Source organism: Chlorocebus sabaeus, chromosome X (genome assembly GCF_047675955.1).
Source record: "Chlorocebus sabaeus isolate Y175 chromosome X, mChlSab1.0.hap1, whole genome shotgun sequence".
NCBI lineage: Eukaryota > Metazoa > Chordata > Mammalia > Primates > Cercopithecidae > Chlorocebus > Chlorocebus sabaeus.
In genome coordinates, this window is record NC_132933.1 from 42,065,182 (window position 1) to 42,072,806 (window position 7,625).

Here is a 7,625-nt window from a genome sequence, read left to right on the forward strand (position 1 = left end):
TTCACTTTTTTTCGGTCATTTTCTCTTTTTTTTTTTTTTCATGTTGGGTAAACGTTACAAACCATCTTCAAGTTCACTGATTATACCTTCTGTTATCTCTACCATTGAGCCCATTCAGTGAGTATTTTTTATTTCAGTTATTGTGTTTTTAAGTTCTATAATTTCCCTTTGGTTCTTGTTAACATTTTCTATTTCTTTGCTGAGATTATCCAGTTTTTCCTTTGTTTCCAGAGAATTAGTAATTGCTTGTTGAAACCAACTAGCCCCGCCTCACATCACCTTGTTCAGTCTCTTTGCTGCTAGCTGGTAGTGGAGACTCAGCTCACTGCTAAGCTGACCCTGCTCTGATGGGGGAATAAGAGGACTAACTGTTTCTACCAGGCAGGGGATAGAATATCAGCTCTCCACTCAGCCCCACTGAAACCCCAGAGGAGTGGTATGCAGTTGTGCCATTGATGTTTAGTTGGAATAGAGTGAGTATTGCCAAAAAAGGTTTTCTATTGTTAGGTAACCTTTGCCCCAGGCCTGTGGCTACAATGAACAGGCTTTACTTGGAACACTTTTTTTCATCTGTGCTTGTGGGACGTTTCAGGTTGGAGTCTTCTACAACATCCTATCTGAGATATATGGGAGGAAAAAAGAAAACCCAGGGTATTCAAAGTTGTGTTGTTTCTCAGGTCCTTAGGTGCTTGGGTTGTCTTCCTTCTTCGTCCTATATTTCAGCCTTCTTATGTTTGTTTGTTGTATTACAGCCAGCATTTTTTAGTTGTAAGAGAGAGGACTGGGAATGAGGGTGGGGAATGGGACTCTTCTGTCTCAGCCAGAACTGGATGTCTGGGCCATGCATTTTAACCTTACTTCTTATTTCAGGCATCTGGATCAGGCCAGCCACCACCTGCTAGCAGAGGCTTAGGGATGTGTATGTAATAATCAGACTGGTGGTCAACTGAGATGTCTTACATTTCTGTTCACATGAAAGTTTTCATAGTGCTTTCCTATCCATGATTTTATTTGATCCTCATGACAGCCCAATGAGAAAAGTACTATTGTTATTATCTTCATTTCACACATGAGAAATTAATTATCTCCAGGGTGTCAAAGCTGGCATTTGAGCCCAGGTCTCCAGGCTATAATTTAGTGCTCCATCCATTGTACACTTTCTGAATGGCCACCAGCCTGATTTGCTTCTCACCAGCCTCCCTTTTGTCAATGGGCACCAGAGTTTTCCAGCATGCCTTCTGCCTCTGTGTTCCACCCTCTCTTGCTCTATATCTGATCTATGGAGCAGCAGTCCAGTCCATCAGTCAGCAGGGATTTACCAATGCCCAGAACTGTGACTACACAGTGAATGGATCCCAAAGAGCCATTTGGGCCTCCGTCATCTCAGTCAATTCAGACTAGCCGGGAGGGGCTGCAAAGGGGGTGATGGTCAGTGTTCTGTAGATGTTGCAGTTGTGGGGATTTAGCAGAAATGTTAACTTGGGCCAGGACCTGTGTAGTCGCATAGTATTCTGTGCTTGGAGGGGCCCCACACCTAGTTTAATGTTCTGCAGTGGCTGTCTTGAAATTCCTAGTACATTTTGAACAAGAGGCCCCACATTATCATTTTGCACTAGGCCCAGCAAATTATGTAGATGGTTCTAGCTGGGGCCCGTTGTAACCAGGCCTCAGGAAGCAGAGTTTATTCTCTCAGCAAAGAGCAGAGGAACCTGAAAAGTTATGGCCTTGAATGAAGCGTGAAATCTACTCCTTCAAATTTCACACCACACTCCCATTCCATTGCACTCAGTCAGGCTCAGCGACCTGTGTTGTTCCCTGGGGAATGATTTCCCTGAGCTGGAAGTCCCACCACCTTGTCTCCAAGTCTTGGTTGAACTACTCAAACCTACAAGATTATTGTAACATCATCTTTCAAAAGAAACTTCTGTCAGATCAGAGAGAATACGCTTGATTTATATATATATATATAAAATAAAATTTAATGTATATATAAATATATATATTCCCACTACATATTATCTCAGTTTTCATTGAATCATCTTTATTTATTGAATTTACATATATACACACATTATATGTGTTAAATTTATATATATATCTGTTCCCACTACATATTATCTCCTTTTTCATTGAATTTTTTAAAGATTATTGTATATTCACATGCAGTTGTAAGAAATAGTACAAAGAGATTCTGTTTACCCTTTTCTCAACTTTCCCCAATAATATTTTGCAAAACTTTAGTATAATATCACAACTAGGATATGGACACTGATACAATTCACCAGTCTTATTCAGAGTTCTCATTTTACTCATATTCATCTGTGCATATACATTTAGTTCTATATAATTTTAAACACATTAGGTTCATGTATCTACCATCAGAGTCAAGATACTGAAAAGTGCCATCACCTCAAAGATCCTTCATGGTATTGCCCTTTTATAACCACACCCACCTCCCTCCTGCAACACAGCTTCTCCCCACCCCCAAACCCTGGCAAATGCTAATCCGTTCTCCATTTCTAAAACTAGGACATCTGGGCTATTTCCAGTTTTTGTCTATTATGAATATAACCTTTGTTTTTGAACATGTGTTCTTCTCATGAATTCACAGCCACTTAAATGATTAATAAAGCAATATTTGTCAAGAAAAATCTTTTAATCCCCTATTAGTCAATGATTATTTTCAATTTAGGGGCAACATAGTCTAGGGGAAAGCAGGAGGTCTTTGGAGTTGGAAGAATTGCTTTTTAGAAGCAGGGGCTTCACAATTTCCTTCTTGTGTGGCCTTAGCCTGGTTACTTAACATACCCCCGAGCACCCAGCAGGTGCCCCCCTCTGATAACCAAGAAAAACACTATCTCTGCTACAGAGTTGTTTCTGTGAAGACTAAATGAGATAGCACAGTAAAGCTCCCAGTACTTTGAGGCTTTCCATACCTATTTAGTCTCTTCTCTTTTGGTACTAACTGAGGAGGGAAAGAGGAGAAGGAGTCTAAGATAGTGAAAAGTCAGAACTGTAAATTTTTAATGTAGTTTTAATACTCCAAAGTATTTATGATAAGGGAAAAATTGGACAGGAATAACCAGGATTTACAAGTAGCTTAATGAGATTTCTAAAGAGCTCTAGGAATGAACTGGGAAAACTCTTAACTAAGTCAAACAAGACTTTTCCCTATCTCTCACTGTCTCTCCCATCACGGAGAAGGCTTAATTAATTTAGCAGTTCTTTTTCTTTCAAGATCTGGCTATAATAAGCTATAACCTCTCTTAGTCCGATTTTTCAAAAATCCCAAATTAGTGGATGCCAGATGAATGACATATTATGGGGATTAAAAAGAATCCCTTCCCTCCATGTTAGACATTTTTCATATTTCTGTTTGCTTCTAACCCCCTCCCTATCTTTACTTCACCCTCTGGCTTAATTACAACTCAAGGCTGCCTCCTCCCATTTTGTTCTAATTCTATAAGCTTTCCCAGCTCTCAAAGAGTTGTTTATGTATACCTAGCTCTGACAAAGGGATACTATAATACCATCCTCCATGACTTCCACATTTAGGACAGTTTTACCTGGTTTTCTAAGCACGTGTGTGTGTGAGCACACACGCATCTCTGCACTCGCGTGTGTGGTAGGCTAATTTCAAGTCTCTTGCTAAGTTGCTACTGACTTCCATTCTGAATATCTCTGGAATTCCTTGCCAAGTATTTTCTGCACATTCACTTGGTGCCTGGCTCTGTGCTTCACACTGTGGGGAGTGTAAAAGTATGGAAGCTAGAGCTGCTGTCCTCAAGGAGTCTGTAGTCTGAAGAAATCCAAGCACACACATGAAACATTGAAGAATGATTAACTAGAACTCTGTGTGATATGATACTGACTCAAAGTGAGATGATTATTCAGAAAGAGTGCAGATCACTCAGGGAGGGAGAAGGCTTCGTGGAGAAAGTAAGGTTGGAGAAGCAAGACCTGGGTAGTAAGACCTGGGTAGCAAGATAAGCAATATCTGGGTAGATGGAAGCGTGAGAAAGAGCAGTCACAGCCAGGGACACATCTTGGTAAAAATATGGTGGTAGGGTTGAATCATGCTGGGAATCCAACCCCCATTAAAAACGAGTACCTGATCTGTGGCTTTGTTCTTAGCTGTTGCCTTGCATTATTTGGCTCCATCCCACATTACACAACACTTCCTGACCTGTGAGTTCTGGATCACCTCAATTCCTGACTTCTGGCCTTGTCTTCTGTCTGTGGCCTTGTCCACTCTCACCTGGTACCCTATGCTCAATTCTCTAGGGCTGACCCTTTCTCAGCTACAATTTATGCCTAAGACTTGGATGACATCTGTGTCTAAAGTATTACCCTCCACCCAACCTTTTCCAGCCCTGAGTTTCCTACTCTAGCACCAGCCTAGTGGTGGTTATGTTTCTGAAAGTTTTATCCAGCCCCAAGAAATGGAACACAAAGGCCAGCTAGACTAGTGCCAAGTAGTGGTGAAACCAAGCTTTTGGTGGAGAAAGAGGTTTGATGACCAAGCAAAGGGGTATGGATTTGATACAGCCAAAGATCAGCAACCACTGTAACCATTTATTTCAACTACTAGGGACAGAGGTTTCCTTTGACTAATATTGAGAAACTAGAGCCCTTTTGTTGACAAGGCAAATGAGTTGCTTCCCCTGATTATAAAAAGTTCTGCTGACAGCCAGCAAAGCATATTTTTGTGTTAACCAGGCCAACAGAGAAGATATCCAACTTACTCTCTCCCAAAGTCTTGGTTGAACTCCACCCCAAGGCTATTTGGTTTGGAAGCTGACAGTCCATCCTCTTCCGTGGCTTCTGTTCACACTTTCACTGGCCTAAAAAGAGGTAAGGACTGTAGTTAGCTAGCCAAAACCAAATGACACTACCCCACATGGCTGAGCCATACTACACCAATGTACAGCAACCCCCACCCCTGCTAACCACTTGGCATACTTGGTGCAGCTGGCTTTTTTTCTCCCTCAGGGAACTCAGTTCTACAATCTAGGGATGGAAAATGCCCAATATAGGGGAAAATATTGGGCTGGGAATGAGGCTGGAGGAAGCAAAAGATCAGAATCCAAGACTTGGGTGAGGGCTGAGATGGAATTAACCAGAAGCTATAGCATCGTGGAGAAAGCAGCCACCAACTTGCTCCACAAATCCTAGGCTACCATATCAAAAGCATCCTTACCGCTATCCCCACAAGCTTTTAAAGGAGGTCCTTTTAAGATAAGTAAAATGTGCCACATTACCCAGATAATGGAACAAAATAGTAGTACAGACTGAAAACTTCCACAAAGTAAGCACATGACTGATTTTTAACTTATTGAGGGTGAGATCATGTTTCTTATTATAGGCTGCCATTATAACTCCAGCAACTAGCATAGTATCTGGTATATAGTAGGAGCTCAGTAAATGCTTATTGAATGAATAAGTAAATCACTGTAATGATAACAATAACAGCAAGTAGCATTTGTTGAGCCTCAGTACTATGTCAGGTACTGCTCTAGGTACTTTATATGTATTAATTAGCTCGTTTAATCCTCACAACAACTCTCTAAAATAGGCCTGTTTTATTCCTATTTTATAGAGAAGGAAACCAAGGACTGGAAGGGCTGTGCCTTGCCCTAGAATATACAAGTAGCAAGCATCAGAGCTTTAATAAACAGTTATTAAGGGAAGGCAGGAACACTCTGGCTATCTCTTGATCATTTGTGGTATCTTCGTAAAAATATGGTGGTAGGGTTGAATCATGCTGGGACTCCAACCCCCATTAAAAATGAGTACCTGATCTGCAATCAGGTTCATAATGATCCACCAAGTAGACTATGAGGCAGACCAAGGAGGCAATTCTTATCCTTTATTATTCTTTGTTATTTCCCCTGACTGGGATGCCATCCTCAGTCTCTTCCCTGATTCCTACATATGCACACATCATTATTTTGTTCATATTGGGATCCTACTCATTATTTAAGATCCAGTTCAAATTTCACCTCTTTTATAAAGGCTGCCTTGATTACTCTTATTAAAATAGTTCTCTCCTATTTTGGAACTCATACAACACCCATGGGCCATACCACTCATTTGGTGTTTGAAATCACATAGCATTCTGGTTAAGAGCCAGTCTTCAGAGTCAAACAGAGCCCAATTTAAATCTCAGCTTTGCCAATTTACTAGGTGTGTGGCTGTGGGCATGTTAATTAACCTCTCCATCAAGGAGCATGATCTTTGAACTGGAAAGAGAATTAAAGCCCAAGATAGATGAGGAGATAATAAGGGAGTCCTTAGCTGCCTTCAATGAGTTTCCAGGCCCACACAAATTACATTTGAGGCTGCTGGGAGAATGTGCAGATGTGATCACAGAGCCAGTCTTGGTAACCTTTGAGAAATTATGGCAAAAAGAAGACATGAGGGGTGCAAAGAGGCAGGGAAATATCCCAATTTTTAGTGAAGGTAGGTGGTGGTGGTGTGGGGTGCAAAATATAGTTCCTGGAAACTGAAGACCAATGAGCATGGCATTTATCCTTGGCAAAAGTATAGAATGCACTGTTAAGCAGATCATTTGTGAGGCTTTAGAAAGGGAGCCAAATCACTAGGGGTAAGCATGGGATGACTAAAAGCAAGTAATGCCTAAGTACATTTCCTTTTTGAAAAGGGTATCTAAAAGGATGGATCACTGGGATACCATAATGTATACCATAGAATAATGTATCTGGATTTCAGCAAGACATTTGAAAAAGTCTTATGATATTTTCATGAAGAAGATGGAAAAGTAGGAGCTGGGTGGTAGCAGGAGTTATATGGATTGTTTCAAGTTTGAACAACCTTATCAAAAGGGGAGGACTCTAAGGTTATGCTGCAGTATTCTGTCCTGGACCCTCTCATTCAATACTTTCATCAGTCTGATCAAATATGCATATAAAACATTCGTTGATATAGATCATGCATTCTCAGCGGGGCTGATTTTGCTCCCAAGAGGGCAAAAATTGATTCTTGAAGAGTGAAAAAAATTTCTATTTTACATGAAACAGAGATATACATACAGCAAATAAACAGACAGCATATCTGTGGTATTAAAATTTCATGGAGAGAGATTGGGAAAAATATCTAAAAAGATTCTTTAGGAGTGTGATAATGATAACAAAAGATTGAGAAACATTACTATGAAGAATATGATTTTGTATATGAGGCTCAAGGCTTAAGAAAGATCTTAAGGAGACAAATTGAAATAAACAAGGCAATGGTTTTTGAGAATGAATACAAAGCCCAGCATCCAAGTAAAATTAAAAGTCAATTTTGCAAACCTAGAATCAGGCACATAGTAGTAGTTCACGCCAGAAACAACAGAGGATTTCGATTAAGCTACGGGCTACACACTGAGTAGATTTATGCCCAAAAGACAACTAGAGTGGCAAAAAGTCTGGAAACCATGTCCTATGAGGCATGGTTTAAAAGAACTGAGGATATTTAGCCCAGAGGATGAATGACTTGGGGTGCCATGCTAGATATTTTAGAGGGCTGTCATGTGAAAGACGAATTAGAAATTGTTTGTGTGAAGCTAATTTTTCCTCAACCTAAGGAAGATCCTTTTAACAGTTAGGAAATGATCAAATATG